The sequence below is a fragment of the Calliphora vicina genome, chromosome 1 (genome assembly GCF_958450345.1).
Source record: "Calliphora vicina chromosome 1, idCalVici1.1, whole genome shotgun sequence".
Taxonomy (NCBI): Eukaryota; Metazoa; Arthropoda; class Insecta; order Diptera; family Calliphoridae; genus Calliphora; species Calliphora vicina.
In genome coordinates, this window is record NC_088780.1 from 85069698 (window position 1) to 85091636 (window position 21939).

Sequence of the window (21939 nt, forward strand, 5' to 3'; positions counted from 1 at the left end):
ATTTAAAGGAAATCAGATCCTTGATGAAGAGTTATGTTCAAAATCATAGTAAAAATTAAAAAATATATATTTATTAGACTGTTTGCCAATAGCAAGAGAAGCTTTTTGAAAAGTGGCTTCTTTCTAACCCTTTGATAAAATTTATCGTGAAACATGTGGCATATTTTCGGGTTTTTGGGGCAACATTATTTGAAAAGAACACGCTATACGCTTACCAAACTATACTTTTTTCAGAAAAGAATACAAAGAAGGGCAAAAGGTTGAATAAAGGCATATGCCAGATAAGAAATCATCATTATTCATTGAATATTAATTCACCAAATATCTCTATTGAGCATGAAGCTCTCGTAAAGGATCATGTACATATTTCAATGACCTTCATATAAAAATAAACTTTTAAAAAAAGATAGACCTCTTTTTTATGAAAAGGCGACAATATACATATTTATTATTAAACGTTTTTAATAAATCCAAACAAATTCAATCCTCAAGAATCTTTTTATTTTGTTGCATTTTTTCGTTGTACAATAAACATGAAATAGAAATTCACAATAAAAAAACAAACAAAAGAAACATTTGAATTTTTTTTTTTGTTTTGTTAAAAATTTTGATGAAAAAAATACTCGACCGACTGAAAATAATCGAATTATTTACAACAGAATAAGTTCTAATTGAAAAATATTGTAACTTGACTATTTTGCAATCATGTGTTTGTGAATTTGTGACTCTCTACTCTGTATGTGAAAAGTTGTAGACAAGAAATAAAATGAACACAGAACAGAACAACAAAAAATACTATGCTATGGTTGTTGTTGTTGTTGCTGCTGCTTCTGTTCTATATGACAAAAATAACTTTCATATGTACTCTGTAATGTGAAGTCAATACACCACTACATGTGAACTTGGAAGCAACCGAAAAAAAGTGGGGTATAAATACGCCCACGTTTACACTAAAAGAATGATGAACCGAAAAAAAAGTTGTAAGTAAAATTAAACATTTTTCGTTTGGTATTTTTCTGTGTGCTGAGAAGTAAATGGGGGAATACAAATAATTTTTGAGGGTTCTCTTTTTGTTGAAATCGAAAATAGTCCCTGTTGGAAAAATGGAAACATTTTCTTTTCACTATGAAAGACTATGGTGTGAAAATTCTATTAAAAACGGAACACAACGACCAATTGCTTATTGATTCTAGAGCAGTGGTTGGCTCTAATAGCTTCCAGCGGCCGATCATAATCAGTTATTTTTCTACAAATATTGCGAATGTCAAATAAAACACAAAAATTATAATCAATAAGTATTCTGATTTCAACAGAGACTAAAATTTCATAATATAACATGGATTAAAAAAGGCAATTGGGATAAGAAGTGGGTTAGCTCAAAATGGATCGAAAGTTCCTCAACATTTTATGTTGTTTTACTCGTATGTCGGCCTGCGCAATTGAAGACTACATTGAGATTTTTAAGGCGTGAACAGAAAATTATCATCTGTTAAATCTAACTTACCGCAATAACGAGTAATTAAATACCCATATTGAAATTGCGAGACCCTGATTGCATCGAAAAACTACTATAATGGTGTTTCTGATTACTTGATTATTTGGATATCAAACTTCTAGTACTTCTGAAAGCGAAAATGCCACTACCGAACAATGGGAATGAATCAATTACCATGAAATTTCACTTGGGCGTAACGGAAGATTATTAAGGAATAAATTTTGTGTGTGGGATTTTTTTATTTTTCGTCATATTTTGAATATTTTTATATATGTATTTATAATGCTCCTAATTCTTACATATATGTTCCTTTCACTCCTCGAGGGAGTATAGTTTCATAATAAGGTGGTTCCAATAATTGCGATCGTCGACATGATGCTTGACTTCGTTCCACTTCCTTCGCAATGTCAGGTATGACCAGGTCTGCTTCCTTTCGGCTTAAAGTCTTTGCATTTCTTGGCAATGTCATCGTCTGGTTTTCGGAGGGTGTAATCTATTCAACTCCATTTCCGCTTTCTTATTTCTATTTTAAGAGGCTGCTAGTTTGCATCCATCCGAAGTTGGCTGTTGGTTGTTGGATATTTAAGGCCTGAAAATCCGTGAGATCTTGCGAAAGCATATGTTGAGAAATAGTTGAAGACATTGTGTTTCACGTGGTGCCATGTTCCATGTCTCGCATCCATACAACAGAGTAGATTTTATGTTTTAATTAAATAATTTGATTTCGGTTTGTTTCGAAATATTATACGATTTCCAAACCGGATTTAACTGGGCAAATGCACTCCGTGCCTTAATTCTTACAGTGCTTATATAGTGAATTTAAATATTCAGATTTTTAAAAGCAATTTTAAAATTGATAGTTGAGGAGCCGCAGAACAAAAGGTACTTTTTTGAATTTTTTTTAAAAATTGATTTTTTGGTATTTTTATTATATTTGGGTTGAAATCAATTTCCCAAAATTTTTAAATTTTCAAAAAAATAACTTTTGTTCTGCGGCTCCTCTATTGAAAAAATTACGTAATTTTTCCGACGAAACCCGCCATTGTCTTTTTTAGAACAAACGTTTCTTGAAGAATTGGAAAGTAATGTTCGAATAATTACAAAAATCTGTAAATTAAAGTTTATTGAAGAAGTTATAATGTTTTTATACTTTTCTGAAAATATGTAGAAAAATACTAAACTTCACAAATCGGGGTTACCCCGGGCCCGAATTTAGTCTATTTTATATCGAAATTTTTAGTTTAGACAGACAACAGTTTTAGCTATACAATGTGATTTGACGACCAGAAATTTTCAGTAAAACAGTATGAATTAGATTTAGATCAATGCCTAGCAATCCTAGCTTTTGTTATTACTGTTCAAAGACAACTACAAAATTGAACTTCTCGATTAAGTTGTATTTGAAAATATGTAACACATATTTCCAACAACAGATCCCATTATGTAAATTTTCCGCTGGGTTTTTTTATAACTTTGCTGCTTTTTGATTGTGTATGATATTTTTGTTTGTTTTTTTGGCTTAAAAAGCATAAAAAAATGACATTGTTGTCATTTTGAAAATTACTTTACTTACGACGACTATTGTTGCCAACAATGTCATATAGAAATGTTTGCAAACTCTGGCAGACTGTCTGTCCGTTCTTTCGTTCGTCCGTCTGTCTGAATGGTTACAACGCTATGAACCATCATCATGCTGGGGTTACATGGAATATTAGACAAGTGTTTGTGTGGGCCACAGTGGGAATGGGGAAAATTTGCTCAATGTATGATTTCGACATTTAATTTAAGAGAATTGTTAAGATATTTTCGACATGTGACAAAAATAATGCTTATTTAAGCGTAATAATAATAAAATTAACAAATACAATTTGCTGTTTATTTTTCTTTGCTGGATATATAAGAAATTGTACTAGAAAATACATTAATTTTATAAGTATTTAAGAATAAATTAACTTCCGCTTGTTGTATAGATAATAACAACATAATAATGTTTAAAATTTCCCTGCTTGAGATTTTCTGTAGCTGATTATCTGTTTTATAAATTAACTAAATAAAATATTAATTAAATTTATCTTTATCTGTTTCTTTTCAGGTGTGTTGGTTTTCAAAAATATATTTTCGGTTTTTAAATGAAATGATTGGCCAGCCTAGGTAAGCTTTATTTAGTTTTGCTGCAAGACACAAAAACTAAAACTAAATTATAAATTATTTTGTAAATGTTGACAGAGGGGAGGGGGAAGTTTTAAACTTGTTCGCACTTAATAAAACCTTAATTTTAACAAATTTGTAAATACAGTTTTACATGGAAATATCACAATGTATGATGTAGACTTGAATTAGTGTGGCCTTTTTGGTAAATTTTGTACCTTTTTTTTTCTTTGTTAAGGTGTTTTGAACATGAATAAACCTTAATTAATGTTACTTTGTTTTGGGGGGAAAAAAACAAAACTAAACAAAAAAAAAACCCCAGTTTAGGTAAATAAGAAATTGTATGTCTAAAATTCCAGCGGAACTAACTAATAATTCAAACATTCTCTTTTTTTATTTTAATTTTGTTTCATTCTATTTTATTTTGTACTCGTAAGCAGTTGACTGGGTGAGTTTTACTGTTTTTTCCGTATTGTGCTCTCAATGGCCATCAAGCGCAACCAATTTAAGACAAGCGATACCCCAGACCTAGTGTAGCAGCGCTCGCTCTTTGTGTTATCTTCAAGTAACTAAAAATTAAACAAAATAAAACCAAACTACGCATCTATCTAGTCTACTTATGAACACTTTTTTTGTTTACCCCTCACCTTAAAATTCGAAAAATATTGTTCATTGGCAATGCTATTTTTTACCTTAAGCTATTTTATTTTATTGCTGGTTGTTGGTTGTCTTTGTTTTAATTTGTTACACATACATAATACAGACATATTTCCTTTACAATGTTGTTCTTATTATTTTATTTCGAGTTTTTTCTTTTATTTTTTTTTATTTGTAAATGTTAAACCTGACTGATTTTCCACAAATGCGTAGACTTGCTATTTTATTTCAAATTAACATTTTTTCCTATTTTCCGGTTATGATTTTGTTAAGAAGAAAATTCTTTTCTTATACTATTTTTTATTTATATTTAACCCTCATTTGAAATGATACAAATAAATTCCATATTCATTGTTAGTTTACAGTAGCATGCAATTATTTTAATATGGTTAACAAAAATTCAGATTTTTCAAATGAATAAGAACGCACTTTTACTATAGTAATTAAAAATTCCAATAATATATGAAAAACATGTAAAAAATTATAGTTGGCCATGATGTTCTTGTTAAAATGGTATTTTAGGGGCTAAGTTGTTTATAGGTAACGTTTTTTTTTGGGTATATGCCCTCTATGAGGACACAGTTTTATTTGGAGGATCGATACTCGCTTTAATGTAAGTTTTAGCTTTGAACGAATTGAAAACATTCCGAAAATAATGTGCGGCAGTGATATTACCTTAAAGTAATTTTCTAGGCTCATAGAAAACAAAGTACCAAACAAAACAAGTCCTTAATGATTAACTTTTGATTTTATTCACAAAAGATAAAACCAATATCCCCTAATATTTTAACAAAATACTTAACTCACAGTAATTAGCTACATCTTGCAGTGTTTAGTACTAGAATAATAGTCGGCAATGCAGTGCACAACAATATGTTACAAAACGTCAAAATTATGCAAATTTTCTGTTTCTTGTTGATTTTGAATCCATAAATTTGACAATCAACTTATAGGAAATTTTGTCTTCTTTTCAAAAATGTATACAATTTTTATGATTAAAAAAATTTATAGAAGACTTTTTGCAAAAATAGAAGACAACATTTTAAAATGTTGGTAAGGGATAATTGTTTTATCTTTTGTTTATAAAATCAAAATTTGTGGACAGATTTTAATAATTTTGAACTTGTTTTGTTTGGAACTTTGTTTTCTATGCGTCTCGAAAAAGTTAATAGTATAGCTGTAATTTCCATTTTTTCTGGCATTTTAAAAAACAAAAATTTCGAAATTTAGCTAATAAATTTATTTTTTTTACCAAAAAAATTATATTTCTAAAAAGAAATTTTATTTCGGTTTTTTAATTTATTCCATAAGCTAAACCGTTTTAGAGATACGTTAATATGTGTTGTGCAACCTCCTCCATTTTCGAAATAACGGAATATCTCGAAAATAAGAGCTAACCTAAAAGAACGATTAGCACCACTGGTTTCAGCATACTCGAATTAGGTTAGAATTTCATTTGAGCCGGGTGACCCACTTGACGGAAAAAAATGTCAAATTCGTGCACAGTGTTATTATTAAATTTGGAATAATATAAAAAAGAACTACCTCAATATATGTATTTCACTAGACTAAAAATGTATGTAGATGAAAAGTTTGGTTAAGATGCGACATTTCCGGCATTTATTACAGTTTTGTTGAATGCTATCAATTTTCGGAATGAAATGATTTCTTATTTTTCCCCGTGTGGTTTTTTTTAATTCAATCAGGTGAAAGAATAGAAATATTCATTTCCATACAGTAGAAACAACAAGAAAAAACCTTCTGAGTAGTCCGCTACAGCCCTCAGGAAAAATTCAACACTCTCATGGAACCACTAACTAAATGTATGTATCTTGTTATGGTTGCTGTGCTTTTTCATAAAAATCGGTAAGAGAATAAAAAACAAAGTGTCATGTGTTGTGTGTGAAATGTCAGAGACATGTCAGATGCAAAAAAAATTAATATCAAAAGACAAGTCAAAGCAACTGGCCTGTTTCTGTTTTACTAGAATTTTATAGTAGAATAAAAAAAAATGGAAAAACCATAGAAAAAAAATCAATCTAAAATTGAATATTTTTTTGTTGCTTTTGATTTCATTCTGTTTTTCAATTGAATATTCAGCATGAATGAAAGGAGGGAAACACATAGAAAAAAAACAACTTTACATTGTGTTACAAAACATGAGATTCTGGAGCGGTATTTAATTTTTTTCATGCAGTCTATATTGGTATGTTGCTGTTCAGTTCTGTTCTTTTTTTTTTGACCCAGTACCATGTTTTCGAGTTATTAGTATTTGTTGTTGCTGCTGTTGTTGTCTTCAGATGGCTGCGTGTACAAAGTTTCGATTACATCATGTGCGTTAGATAGTGTTTCAATTTTTAGAATATTTTTTTCATGTCAGTGCTGGGGATGTAGAATGTTTTTTCGTAACACTTGAATATTGTTGTTTAAAATACAGTAACAACTCTATCAGTATTATCATTTGTTGAATGTAATTCTAATCCTCAACAATTGTGTTTTATTTAAAGGTTTCACTGTAGTTTTGAGTAGGATGTTGTAGCATTGTTTTCTTTTCATCTTTTTTTCAAGTTCCATCATTGATTGGCCTTTTGGAGGCGTAAGACCTGACAAAATGACAGGTTTCATTTTTTTAAGAGCAACATTTCAATTTACACTTGAAGTTGTTCTAATTCCTAAACACTATAGTGTTCTGCAAGTATAAACTCACTTATCATGATGTATGGGAGGAGCGGCTTTACTTCTCCACCATGTTTAGTTTTGTTTTTGTTCACTTTAGGCCTTCTATATCCATCATCTTCAATACGAATTTGTAATTAATCATTTAAAACTACAAACAATTAATCATTTTCTGTTCAAAAATCCACCACCTTGATGGAAAGAACTCATTACTACTACTAATCCAGAGCAGAAATTGTGGAAAAACCACCACCATTTAACAGCTAAAGTGTAAATTGTACATCATCCTCCTTTACGCCATCACCAACCATCTTACACATCAATTTTGATGGCAACATGTCAAGTTGTATGTCAGTCAAATTTGTTTTTAGAACAAATCAAATCACTCGCATACACAGCCATTATGAAAGTTATTTTGTTTTTTTTTTCTCAATTTGTAGTCATGTTTTTATATGTTTACTTTATTTAGAGGGAGATAGATATGAAAAGAAAAGAAAACGAAACAAACAAATATTTTAGAAAATCCCATTATGGATTAATGAATGACAGTTATAGGAAGCCATGCAACATTATATATTTTTATATCCCTTAAATTAGATTTGTGAAACACGCCATCAAAATATAATGTAAATTATTAGCTATTTAATCGAATTTTAAACATTCAAATTGTAGGGTAACATTTTTAATATTTGAAAAAATCGGGTCGTTTACCAATTATTTAAAGAATATGAATATTATTATTCGTGAGATGGGTATATATATGTTTGTCATTCCGTTTGTAATTTCCACAATATAATTTTCCGACCCTATAAAATATATATATTCTGGATCCTTATAGATAGCGGAGTCGATTAAGCCATGTACGTCTGTCTGTCTATCTGTCCGTCTGTCTGTTGAAATAAATTTTCTGAAGACCCCAGATATCTTCGATTCAATAATTCTGTCAGACATGCTTTCGACAAGTTATCTATTTAAAATCAGCAAAATCAGTCCACAAATGGCTGAGATATGAGGAAAAAACCAGGACAACATCGATTTTTGATCTATATCTGGATTACTAAGTCATTAATATAGACAATATGGATATCTAATGATAGATATTTCAAAGACCATTGCAACGACGTATATAAGACCATAGTAAGTTTGACCTACAATGGGACAAAATCGTAAAAAATATTTTTTAACCCGATATTTTTCACCAAAAAAAAATTAAAAAACCAAAAAATTTTTTTTAATATTTAAAATAACAATTCGAAAAAAAATGTTTCCAAATATGAAAAAAATAACTTTGGAAAAAAAATTTTTTTACCTAAAAATATTTAAAATTTGTATTTTGAAGTATAATTTGGTGAAGGGTATATAAGATTCGGCACAGCCGAATATAGCTCTCTTACTTGTTTTTTATTAATATTTTGTTTTTGTTTCGAAAAATTTAGTTTGCAGAATATTTATGACAAACAACTTACAACGCTACGACTCCGATTGTGAATTGGGCAAATGTTTTGAAAATGATATACAAAATTTTACTTTTTTGTCCGCAGTTACGAATGGGTTAACATTATGCTAGTTAGGCAAAAATTCATATCATTATTAATAACTACACGCAGAGGAAAAACATGGTTGTGGTAACCATAAACTAAGAGCAACATATTATGATCAGATTTTTGCTTGTAGTCCAAAACATATTATGATCATTATTAGTATCATAAAATATCATAATATGTTCTGAAATAATCAAATTATGATAAAAATCAATCATAATATGTTTTGAAATAATCATATTATGATATAAATCAATCATAATATGACCCAAAGTCATCATAGTTATGATCCAATTAAATCATATTATGATACAATTAAATCATATTATGATCCAAAATAATCATATTATTATTAAAATTTATTTTTGGAAATACAAAATTTTAATAGGTTTTAGTTTTAAAGTACTAAATTCACAATTAAAAAATTATTGATTAAATCAAATTTATTGTTATTCGCTCTAGGAAAGTTAAAGATAATATACAAATAAAACTATAGAGCGAATGGGAATTACAGACACTCAAAATTTACTTGTAAAAATAACATAGCTGAGACAAACACCAACACTCACAAATGGTGGGAAAACAGACTATTAAAAGTAAACATATTTTGTTTACATGTTAAACATATTATGACTACATTTATTATTATTTAGTTGTTGTAAACATATTCTGTTAACATCTTAAACATATTATGACTACGCGTATATAAACATAACATTTAATGGTTGTACATAAAAATAATATGTTTACCTAATTATCATTATTTAGTTGTTCGAAAACCATATTCATATTTATAATTGCGATGAAAATATAAACGTTTACAGTAACTATAATATTGTTTAAATTAAATTAAAACAATAATTGTATGTTTACGACAACAATATATTGTTACAGAGAACATAGTATAGTTGTCGTAACCATGTCCAACCATGTTTTTTCTCTGCGTGTACTTATAAAGATAATTCTATATAGATTATGATTATCTTATATGATCAACTTTTTTAAATCTCAAACGAAAAACTGAATCCTAAAACCTATGTAGCTAAATATTCGAATATATACAATGAAGCCATTATTTTATTAAATAAACGAAGCTGTACTTTTATTTAACCATCCGCCTGTCTGTCCTTTATTTAATTAAAAACATAGAATGTCAAATAATAGTTTTACAAACTAAAACTATTACGTCTGTCCTTTAGACTAACCTACCAAACGAATTTCTCTACGTCTGTCATTTAATTTAATATAAAACGGCATCTGTTTCAAAAATTAAAAAAAAAAAAAAAGAAAACATGAAACTACAAAAATCATTTAACATCCATTAAGCAGGCAATTCACTTAATTGAGCACAGTAACAATAATACAGCAATGACAATTGAACATGATTGCGAGGCCATTTAAAGTCCATCGAAAAAACATCCCCCAAAGAAACCAGAGCCAGCATATAGAAAACCATAGGAGTATGTGAAAAGCAGGGAAATCTCAGTTTTAATTTTCTAAATTTTTACAAATAAACTAAACAGGGAAACATCTATAAACAAATGCAAAACTATTTTGCAAAATGTAACAAAATTTGGCTAAGATGTTAAGTAATGCTATCAATTCTATACGAATCTAACAGTTTTTGTCAAAATCTAACACCCCCACCCCACACACACAAAGAAAAAAGGAAATTTACTTAAAAGATTTTATTTGTTTTTCTTTTCTTATTCTTTAGTTTTTGCAAATTCATAACAAAATTACTAAAAGTATTTTAGTTTTTTTGTTTTCTGCTGTCAGTTTGATTGTGGTTGTTTCAGTTTTGGGTGACTCTTAAAACGTAGCAGCACAAACAAAAATTCCAAATCATATATGAAATGGTTTTTATTTGGATATTTTTGTTGCTAATGTTGTTGCTGTTGTTGTTCAAAATTCAGTATTTTGGATATTGAACGATGATATGAAATGGCCATAAATCAAAATGGCAGGACGGACATGCATACATTCACACATACACAAATAGAGAAGATTTCATTTCAATTTATGTACATATGTATGTATGAGTGGATATATGAGAGGTATGAAATTCGCAGGCATTTAAACAAAAACAACAAAAGTTGTTGTTCATATGTTTCTACGAGGGCAGGCTAAAAGTTAATTGCGTTTAACTGAATTTTTAATTCCCTTTCCAGAATAATTTCTCCATCTTAAGGGCTTACGTTTGTCTGTTTCAACAATACTAATTTGCAATCCTATAAATTATATATTCTGGAATCATCGGTCTATAAATGGCTGAGATATAACTAATAAAATATGATATGTATTTTTGATACAATCTTCCTCATATAGGCAATATGAATATTAAGAGATGGTCATTTTATAGATTCTATTAAAACGATCACCTCTTTTTCATCACAAAAAAATGTTTTCGTAAAAAATAAATTGTTTCGAATATTGCACTCTTAGTTGTTTTTTTTTTTTATACTTTCCAAATGAGAATTGTTTTAAGAGACTTCAAAATTTATTATGCGGAGCATATTTTCAGTCTGGAGTATATATATATCAGTAGTCGGCACTCAAAGTCCAACGTAAACTATACAAACGTCAACTAAATTTATAAAAATATCAAAATAGACCAAAAAATCACAAATAATAGCTGATACGATTACAAGAGACAACTAATGTGTAATATATATTATTATAAACTCTGTTGTCTTTATGCCGATCACTGATATACAAATATACATACATACTGTAGTAGTGTATTGCTTTTATTAAAAAAATTAAAAAAAATTTAATATGTAGGCAGCAACAATATTCGTCAACCGATTTGTCCACACCGTGTCATTTCTCTCAGCTACAAATTTTGGCTAAACCTCTAGCTTAATTTAAAATTTCTTTAAATTATTTTTCATTTTATCCTCGTATGTATATATGTCTGTATTTAAGTCCATATGTGAGTATGTGTTTGTAGTTAGTTCGTTTTTTTTTTTGTTGGTGGTAACCACTTACGGGAAATGAAATTGTTAAGGGTATAAATGGGACATACAAAAGGGACAAGAGGGAGTTCAACTCGAAAAAATCCTAAAACAAGAAATGCCACAAGAGAAGGGTGGCGTTGGAAAACATACAAAAACGGAAAGAAAGCAAGAACGAAATAATAACCAAACACGAATTCTCTGTTACAAACAAGCAAATGAATGAATTTGTGAAACAAGAATAAAAATTTCGAACAAAATCAAAAATACACACACACACACGCTGAAACATTTTGCCCGCTTTATGTGAAAATATGAACACGAATAAAACAAAACAAAAGAAACAAAAAAGCGAAATAAAAAAAGCTATAGAGAGAAATAGAAATGAAATGACGACGGGTTGACTGCTGTCAAAAGAACAAACATGGGCGCACATCATACTCACTTACACACACATTCATAACCATACAAAACCCTACTGTTTGTTCCGAAACCCCATACTCCTTGCAATACCGTACCCAAAACAAAAACCAGCACAAAATAAGCGGCCTTAAAAACTCAACGAATCAAAAAACACAACAAAAAAAAAATACAAACATTGTTGTTCGTTCGTTACTGCCAAAACTGTAGGAAATCATGCATACATGAAATGTGAAATGTTCAGGGAATGAACGTCCGTCTGTCCGTCCATCAGGCCCAACAAATATCCTAAAAACAAAAACCAAATAATCATCAAAACATGTGAATAACAAAAACAAAAATGAATTAAACTTATCATACATACTGTCCCTCCCTCTCTTTCTATGCCCTTGCTCTTTAGCACTCTCCCACTACGTTCAACTAACTGTCAGTTAAACAAAAAATAATAACAGTGCAAATTTTCATCATTGTAATCATCACTAGGACTAATACCATTCTCAAACATATCACATGTTTGCGATGGATACATTTGCGTTTTTTTTTTTTTTTTTTTTTTTTTTGGTTTGAGCTTTTTTCAAATGTCTACTACAATGTAGTAGAATGTTGCTATTGTTGCTGGGTGTATCATGCAATATCTAATTGTTTGTGCTGGCTTCTGTACAAAATACTGGCAAATGTTGGAAATTTTGAAAACAAATCATATCAATAGCAGTGATATTTTTTAGGGTATTTACAGGCGACAATACTGTGTATTAATACATCTCAAGAAATCGTTTCAAAAAAATACATTTTCTGTTACTATCAAATATTAAATTTTGTTGTTATTTTTATTTTTCTTCATATTTTTGTTTGTTTTATTTCAGAGCTGTAAATGAATTTTTTCCATTAATTCGTGAATTTTTAATTAATTCTTTTCACACAAAAAACTTAATTGAATGAAATTTGAGTCAATTCAAATGAATTTGTTAAAAATTAATTGCAATTCATTTCCAACTCAAATGAATTTGTCAATTGAAATGCAATTCGTTTCCAATTCAAATGAATTTATGGAATGAATTGCAATTCAAATGAATTTGTCAAAGTTAATTACAATTAATTTGAATTGTGTTGATTTTGAATTAATTCAAATGAATTAGAAAAAAGAATCAGCAATTTATTTCCAACTCATTTGAATTGATTTTGTAAGTAAATGTAAGTAATAAATATCGTTTTGTTATTCAACTAAGGGCCATTATTACAACTTGCTTAAAGTTACCTTCAACTATAACGGCAAGTTGTAATAATGGCCCTAAGTAATTTTGTATGCTAAAGACAGCAACAAAAAATTCTTAGATTGTCAGATAGCGGCAGAATAGATTGAATTATCCTATCAAAATGGAAAAATTTTGTTTATTTGCTAAAAGAAACTTAAATTTCGCCCTAGATCTGCGCTTGAATTTGTTTGATTGCAATTCATTTTTGATTTCATTCATTTGAATAGCAATTCATGGTTGTAATTCATTTGAATGACTTCAAAATCAATTCAATTCAAACGAATTGGATATGAGTTGCAATTCATTTTTATAAATTCATTTGAATTGAAAACGAATTGTAATTAATTTTACAGATTCATTTGAATTGGAAATGAATTGAAATTCATTTCTGCCTAATTCGTTTGAATTAATTCAAAACTTTATTCAATAATTTTTTTTGTGAAAAGAATTAATTCAAAATTTAGCTAATTCGTAACAAATTAACATCAAAAAAGAATGAACTTAAAATTTTTTTTTTTGTTTTTGATTTTTTTTTGGTGAAAAAAATTCTCGTTAAAAAATATTTTTACCCATTGTAGTTCCAACTTACTATGGTCTTATATACGTCATTGAACAGGTCTTTGAAAAATCTATCATTAGATATCCATATTGTCTATATTAATGATTTAGTAATCCCGATATAGGTCTGAAATAGGTCAAAAATCGAGGTTGTCCTGGTTTTTTCCTCATATCTCAGCCATTTATAAACCGATTTTGCTGATTTTAAATTGGAAACTTCTCGAAAGCATGTCTGACTGAATTATTGAAGATTTGGATCCCGAAGATATCTGGGGTCTTCAGAAAATTGATTTCAACAGACAGATAGACAGACATGGCTTAATCGACTCCGCTATCTATAAGGATCCAGAATATATATACTTTATAGGGTCGAAAAATTATATTTTGGAAATTACAAATGGAATGACAAACTTATATATACCCTTCTCACGAAGGGTATATATAATGACAAACAAAAATACGGGTAATGACTTGCAATTACTGTCATTCAGTACTTTTCAGTGACTACTACATACCATCTGCATTACTTAGATGCAGTGGAATAATGACTTAATTATAATCTGTTATATAATTTTATATTTATTAGACATTTGCTTAAGTACATTTTGTTTTCATTACTAATGATCTAAAAGTAGTTACTTGTAACTAGTTTTAGTGATATCGAAGTAATGACTTACTTATAATCAGTTGTGGTATGAACTTGGCTCCAATGAAAACAATGAGCTATTGTATAAGTGTCTGCTGTTTGTCGCAAATCAGCGATATTTTAAAATTCCATATAAATATTTTTGATTAAAAACGTCCTGAGGCATATTTATAAGTAATTACTAAATGAAATTACATGTTGTAAATTTATTGCTTAAAAATCTTAAATGATTTGTTCACATATTTGTTCTTTAAAAATACTTTCAATAATGACAAACAAAATATATTCATATCACTCATATTAACAGGTTAAAAATATTCATGCTTCATGCATAAATTTCCAAAAGAAAAAAAACAGGAGAAACAATAAATAAGTTTGCACGTTTTTGTGTGGAATTATGCAGTGTCCATAATGACTTGTTTAATTTTACTTATCTGAAGCCATAATTTCCATAAAAGCAAAAAAAAGATTCTCCCCTATTCAAGAAAAAGAAATTAAATTTCGAAAGCAGTTTTTGAATAAAACACACAGATGCCTGAAAATTTAGTTCTACTTTAAAACAATTTACGACTACTACATAAATGTTATTTTATATGTCATGAAATTAAGTTCAGGCAGTTATACAAACCCTTTTTTGTGGCCTGCTACTTCTATCCATAAAAATGTATGTATGTAAGTAGTACATACATAATTATGAATGAAATTTAAACTTGAATCTGTTTTTTTTTTGTGAATTTTTTTTTCTGTAGTTGTTGTAAGTAGATACCGAAAAAAGCACTCAACCAAAAGAAACTGAAATTCACATATAGAAACTATGAGGAAAAAACTAAAACTTAAAAAAAAAAACTATGTCGTTATTAACAAACAAACAAAAAATTGAATAAAAATAAATAAATTCATTACTAGAAAGAGAAACAATAACAACAACAACAATGAACAAGCATAGTGGAACGGCGGCAACAACAACAACAAAAAACTACTAATGAATTAAAAACGTGTACGCACAGCATTTTTAAGATTTATGGCTTTTTTGTTGTTGTTTTTATTGTTAATTTTGAAAAAAAAAAAAAAATAAAACTAAAAAACAAACCAAACCAAGGAACCAACCATGCCTGCCTGCCAGCCACACCAATCTCTGAACTCTAAAAGGTATGGCAGACGGGGAAACAGAAAAAAAGCAACAAAATCTTTTACTATAATGTAAAAAATCTCTAAAATTTGTTTTTTTTAGAAACAGAAATGTTGTTATAAATTAAGAATCACAAAATTGTAAAACTCGCCTAAAAAATCACTCGCTCAAATAATCAAGCACACACTCAACCCAAACTTCCACATGAATTGAAAGTGAAAAGCATAGAAAAGTGGTTGTCGAATGTCACATAGCAGCAGCAAGTACATAGGAGAGCATAGCTTAGCACAGCATACACTGTTAAAGTTGGGCTGCTGCAGCTCTTTTTTCTACATTGAAACAAATTTCAATTGTATTCAACTTTTGCCTCTAACTTTATACCCTCTAAGAGCCCTTAGATTCCGTTTTATTGTAATTTTAATTTACGCGCATTTTTGTCAAGCATTTCCAAAATGAAACAACTCTATTTATGCATTAATAAATGAATGAATGGCTGAGTGACTGAATGATATGGAAAACTACCTCCTGTTTCTGTTGTTTGTTTTTTTTTTTTCAAGTACATACATTTAAATATTCATAATTTTGTGATATTTTACCATGAATCTCTTCTAAGAGTGTGTTGATCCGTAATGTGTTAATTGCGTGAAGCAATAAATTTTATTTTTTTTTAATGTTTTCTGACTGTATTTAAAAAAAAAAAAGATTTTTGTACACAAAACTATTTAGTTTGATAATTTAATTAAATTAAATATTAAGTGAGCTATTGTATAGTTTTAAAGACTCTAAGTGTATAGAAATTTAAAGAAATAATCTCAGAGAAAATATTGAATAAAAGTCAAGGCAGTAATCTCATAAAACAATATATCACCTTAAAAGCAAACGGACATAACTACACAAAAACTCAAAATCGATTTTTTGATCATGCAAAATTTGCCATCGAAAGTGACAACTTTATTAAAGAAATTCAAACGCAAAAAATTGCCAAGAATACTTTGATTTTATAACGTTTTTTGCTTCTCCTGTAAAAAATAAAAGTGTAGTTACATCCTATAGATTTCTTTTTGAGTAATAATATTCTGAAATTGTTTTAATAAAACTGAACAATACTACAAATAACACAGGACATCAAAATCCAAAAAAATTTACAGGCTTTTTAAACCACTACACAAATTTGATGTTTCTATTTTTGTTTGATTACATAAAATTAAGTAGTTAATGTTCTTCTTTTGCATGATTGAATTTTGAAAACATTTGCCCCATGCTATGTACAAATTTTCACATATATATTGCGTTTCAATCGGAGCATGTAAAAATATCCAATATTTTTGATTTAAAAAAATCATGAAAAATCGAAACAGCAGAAATTGTTTAGATTTGTTACTTTATCTCAAAGCCATATGTATTAGGAATAAAATGAGATATCGACCATAAAAATCGATGGATTATTTTAGAATTTATTCACAATTAAGTGAATTCGCTTATTTTCAGAAAATTTAACTTTCTTGTTTGATTTACTTAAAATTGAGTAGTTAATGTTCTTCTTTCGATTGATTGATTGATTGAATGTTGAACACATTTTCCCCATGATATGTACAAATTTTCACATATATATTGCGTTTTAATCGGCTCAGTAGTTTCGGAGTTATAATAACAAATTGAAGCAAAAAATATATTTTTTATATAAAAATATCCAATTTTTTTGTTTTAAAAAAATCATGAAAAATCGAAAACGGCAGAAATTGTTTAGATTTGTTAATTTATCGCAAAGCCATATAAAATAGGAACAAAATGAGATATCGACCATAAAAATCGATGGAATATTTTAGAATTTATTGACAATTAAGTGAATTCGCTCATTTTTATAAAATTTAACTTTTTTGTTTGATATACATAAAATTGAGTAGTTAATGTTCTTCTTTCGATTGATTGAATGTTGAAAACATTTTCCCCATGCTATGTACAAATTTTCACATATATATTGAGTTTCAATCGGCTCTGTAGATTCGGAATTATAATAACAAATTGAAGCAAAAAATATTTTTTTTTATGTGAAAATAGAAAATTTAAATGTTTTAAAATATTATTTTTTGTTTGTGTTTACAAAAGTTTTATTACGACAAACAAATGCTTCTTTCAATCCTTTTTTATTTAATAATTTCCCTAAATTTATCTGATGACATTGAAATCTTTAAACAACCAAAAACAGTACTGATTTAATCTCCTATTAAAACTCATAAAAAACAGTTATATTTTTCCTTTAGCTCTTCAAATTATCCTTTCGCAACAATTATAAGACCATAAATTGTGAGTTTTCAACAAAACCATATAAAAGCGAAAGTGTCACAGGGGCCAACAAAGAAATAAACTCATTATTATTGCCAACCAAATCTGGAGAGAAAGAGAAGTAATGAAAAAAAACCTAAGAAAAAAAGTCAGCGTGTATTTGGAAACACAATAATGCAAAAGAATCAGTGCACGTGCTACAAACGTATTCTTTTTTCTCCTCATCTCATTATTGTATTTGTTGTTATTGTTATTATCATTTAATATGTGGCAGAGTGTTTTTGTTGTTTCCTTAAAGTTGAAAACTGAAAGAAATACACGCACAAAATACCAACAAAAATAAAAACAATCCAAAATAAAAATCAACAAAACAACAGAAAATGTATTCAAAAGATTTAAAAACAAAATGATGAGATACTTTTTAGCTTCCAGAGCAACATTTTTCATTCCAGTTTGCTATGGCAACATTTGTTTAAAAAATGTTTCAGAGATATGTTGCTCATTGAATGAATAAACTTCCAACTAGAATTGAGTAAACACAGTAGGTAGTTGTTGTTGTGTTTTGTTTAAGAGAGTGTTTATGTTTGTGAGTGTGTTTTGTTTTATTTTATTTGTATTTCCTTAAGCAATTCATCATTTTTATGTGTTTATGCAACAAACACACACTTAAACAATGTTGCTGGAGTTAACGTTTGGTTGGTTGGCAACATGCGAAATAGATTTATTGGAATGTTTACAAAATTGTAGCTCATTGTGAATTCACTGTTAGCGCGTTTGTTTAGTTGTTTTTGAATGAACGTGCAAAATAGACGTATTTTCATCGTAAAAACACAACGGGCGCGCTTTACGAAAAATCCAACAAAATCCAACACACGCCATTTCAAAAAGTAGAAACGTTAAAGCGAGAAATATTTTCTGCTTTTTGAAAATAAAACGTAAAAATCTGTGAAATAAAAAAGAAATTTATATAAAAATCTATTGTATTTATATACAAAATGAGAATATTATTTATAAATGTGTGTTTTTAGAATTTCTTTTAAATGCCATGGAAAGAAAATATGTGAAAAATATGTATTTATTTTGCGTGACTGCTTAAACACAATATAAAAATTCCAACATAAATTTATTTAACAAAAAAATTTTAAAAAAATTATATAGAAATGTGTGATTTTATATAAAAATGATATTGTCATCAAAGTATTTTAAATGAAAATAAAAATTCTAAACATTTATTTAAAAAAAAAACACAAATGATAGAACAAACAACAACAATAACATTAAAATGATTTCAATTCTTATCATTTTTAACCTTGAACTTTTTAGCTTTTAAACCCTCCAAAATAATTGTGTGTTTTTATAAAGAAATTGAAATCAAAATACAAAAAAACAAGAATTGCTTGCAGTCTGTAGCAGATAAATGGAATTGTATTGAATAGTATTAAATTTAATAAAAAAAAAAACAATAAAAAAGTGTATGAAAATAGAAAAAAGAACTGAAAAATGTCACCAACACTTGATGCTTGTTTAAGAAGGCCACCACAATGTTGCCAAAATCTGTGCGCAGCAGCAGCTAAAAGCTCATTATTATCATCGTTTGTAAAAGCAGCAGCCAAAAGTCACTGATAAACTTTTGTTTCTAGACATTTTATGTGTTTGTTTTTCATCACATCCTAATCATCAAAACAAATTTGATCAACGTAATTAAATGTTGTGTTTGCTGTTTGAAAAAACTAATTTATTTCTGACATTTACAAAATTCTCCATGTTTATGGGTAAAAAACGAAAATCCTTAAGATATTGTCGAAATTATTTACGTTTGCATTTTATCATTATTATAAAAACGCTTTATTATCATCATTATTATTGTTATTACTCCAATAATTATTCTAACAAAACTAACAACGTCGCCACAACCTCCAACAACTCTAAGTTTATTATTGCTACAACAAATTCCTTACGTTTTCTTTGCTGTAATACTACTTTCAACAACAACTGCTACTACAACAACCACAATTTATTAACAATTTATCGAATTTTATATTTGTATTGTTTTAAAAATTATAAAAAGATTCTGAAACCTTCAACATTTCTTCGTTGGTCTCGAATAATCAAATCAATTTTTCAAATAGAAAACTGAGTGTAAAATAAAATTACCACCAACCAACCAACCACGTCCTTTATATTGTTTAAAAGAAAAGTGTAAATAATTAATTGTAAAATAAATTAAATAATAATAAAAGAAATTAAGTGTAAAAAATTATATTGTGATATTAATTTTAAAGAAATCTACGTTTAAGTAAAATTTGTTGTAAATATTTAAAACGACAACCAAGCAAACCAACCCGTTAAAACTAAACAACTACGAATTATATCAAATTTTAAGCCCTTTTGCATTATTTTTTCTATCAACCTTAAAAAGTCAACTCCAAAACAAACAAAAAACAACAACACTTTTTTCTACAAAACACAAATAAATCCCAACTAAAGGTATGTATTCCGCTGTAAATATAGTCCTACTCTAGGTTATTTGTTTTTTTCTTTTTATATACGTAGTATGTAAATTCAGTCCTTTATTTCAATTTCGTATTTGGGTTTCCCATATTTATTCATACCTATTTGTTGTAGATTCTTTTTTCTCATTCGCTCGCTCAATGTATAAAATTAAATTCAGGATCTTGTTTACTTAGGCTGGCTGCCTGCCTTTTTTAGTGCTTTATAACTTTATGTAGAAACGTTTTAATAGAGAAATTTCTACATGTTTAAAATATAAATATTTAATTTTTATAAAAGTAAGTCTTCCATGAGAATGATTTAATCGAAAAGACAATTATTATAATTTCACAAATACAGATTTGAATTAAAGCCGCCATTAAGATGTTTATATGATTTGCGCCATCTTACGATATTTAATTTAGATCCTCATTATGAAACTACCTTTTTTGACATGACAGTGAAATTTACTTAAAAATGGCAGACAATCTTATTTTGACAAAATGAGGTTGCGGGGTCTAATTTGATTCCGTGGCATTATTTACTGTAGCTCTGTTTATATGGAACTTATTTTTTTGATTTTATCTCGATAACAAAATTCATAATTGAATTGAAATTTAATTCAAAATATTAAAAATTTTACGTGTACTTTAAAAAAAACACCACATGAACATCGTTAGTTAAATCGGGACAGTGATTCGGAGTCGATTTGTATTCTTTTTGCTCACTATTAACATCCGCATAAATCCTTCCCCAGAAATTTTATTCTATATACGAAATATGTGTGGTATTTTGAAGCCCAAGATTAATATTAGCCAAATTTTCGTTGAAAACTTTCTTAGTCCTCATCTAAAATGAATATTAAAAAATCAGTTGAATGATAAATTGAGTTTAAGCTTCTCTGAATCTGCTGATGAGTAGCTATACTCCCTGAATTCGCCTCAGTTAATCAACTCAGAAGAAAACTTAGTCAGTAAAACTATAACTTTTTATAGAGGCGGAGATCTTTAAATTGAGATTTATTAATTAGACCATTTGATTGCATTACTGTTTAAATATTATTTCGGGCATCTGGCCGACAAATTTCACGCATCCTTCGCAGTATATCAGACTGTATTTCGCAATAACGTGTCGAATATTCCTTTCCAAGTGCGATCGTTTTTGGTTTATCTGCTCTTTACATATCCCCACAGAAATTAATTTTATTGTCTGCAATACGAATTCCTTCCAATTGAGACGCGAAAAAGTGAGTAACATGCCTCTATAGCTCTCAACGTTGACTGTAAACAGTGATTTTTTTTGGATGTAATATTGTCTCGACCGTGACAAATGCAGCAATTCTGTTTATTGACATAGCACTTCAATCAAAAGCGATATTTTGTCATCTCATCTGAAAACTTACAGCCACAATTTTTTGTTCTGGCCCAATCGTTGCAGGAAAAACACACAAAGAAATCAGATTTGTTGTGAAAGCCGAATATGTTAACATTCGAACGGTTTACAAGTCCGTAGATAAATATTAATTACGATTGAAATATTCAAATTGTGATGCAGTTTTTGTTTCCATCCATCCAGGTTCCTCAAAGGTCTGGTTCCTTTAAAATCTTTACCACAGAGATGTGTTGGATCATTGGAATATGTTTGTTAATGGGCGAAGCTACTAATAGAGGATTCGACGATATAAAC

At 28.5% G+C, this 21939-nt stretch overlaps 1 protein-coding gene across 3 annotated transcripts in view; it reads left to right on the plus strand.

Annotated features, from left to right (window-relative positions):
• Antp (Antennapedia) overlaps positions 1-21939 on the plus strand; it is a 252502-nt gene that overhangs the window by 153913 nt on the left and 76650 nt on the right. Inside the window, exon 1 of one of the 3 annotated variants that reach the window (XM_065515053.1) lies at positions 19988-20250. The exons of 1 other annotated variant lie outside the window; for it this stretch is intronic. The gene's annotated coding sequence lies outside the window, so the exon portion shown is untranslated. Of the gene's footprint in view, positions 1-19987; positions 20251-21939 lie in introns of those variants that run through there. One more of the 3 variants, XM_065515056.1, reaches the window with a different exon arrangement.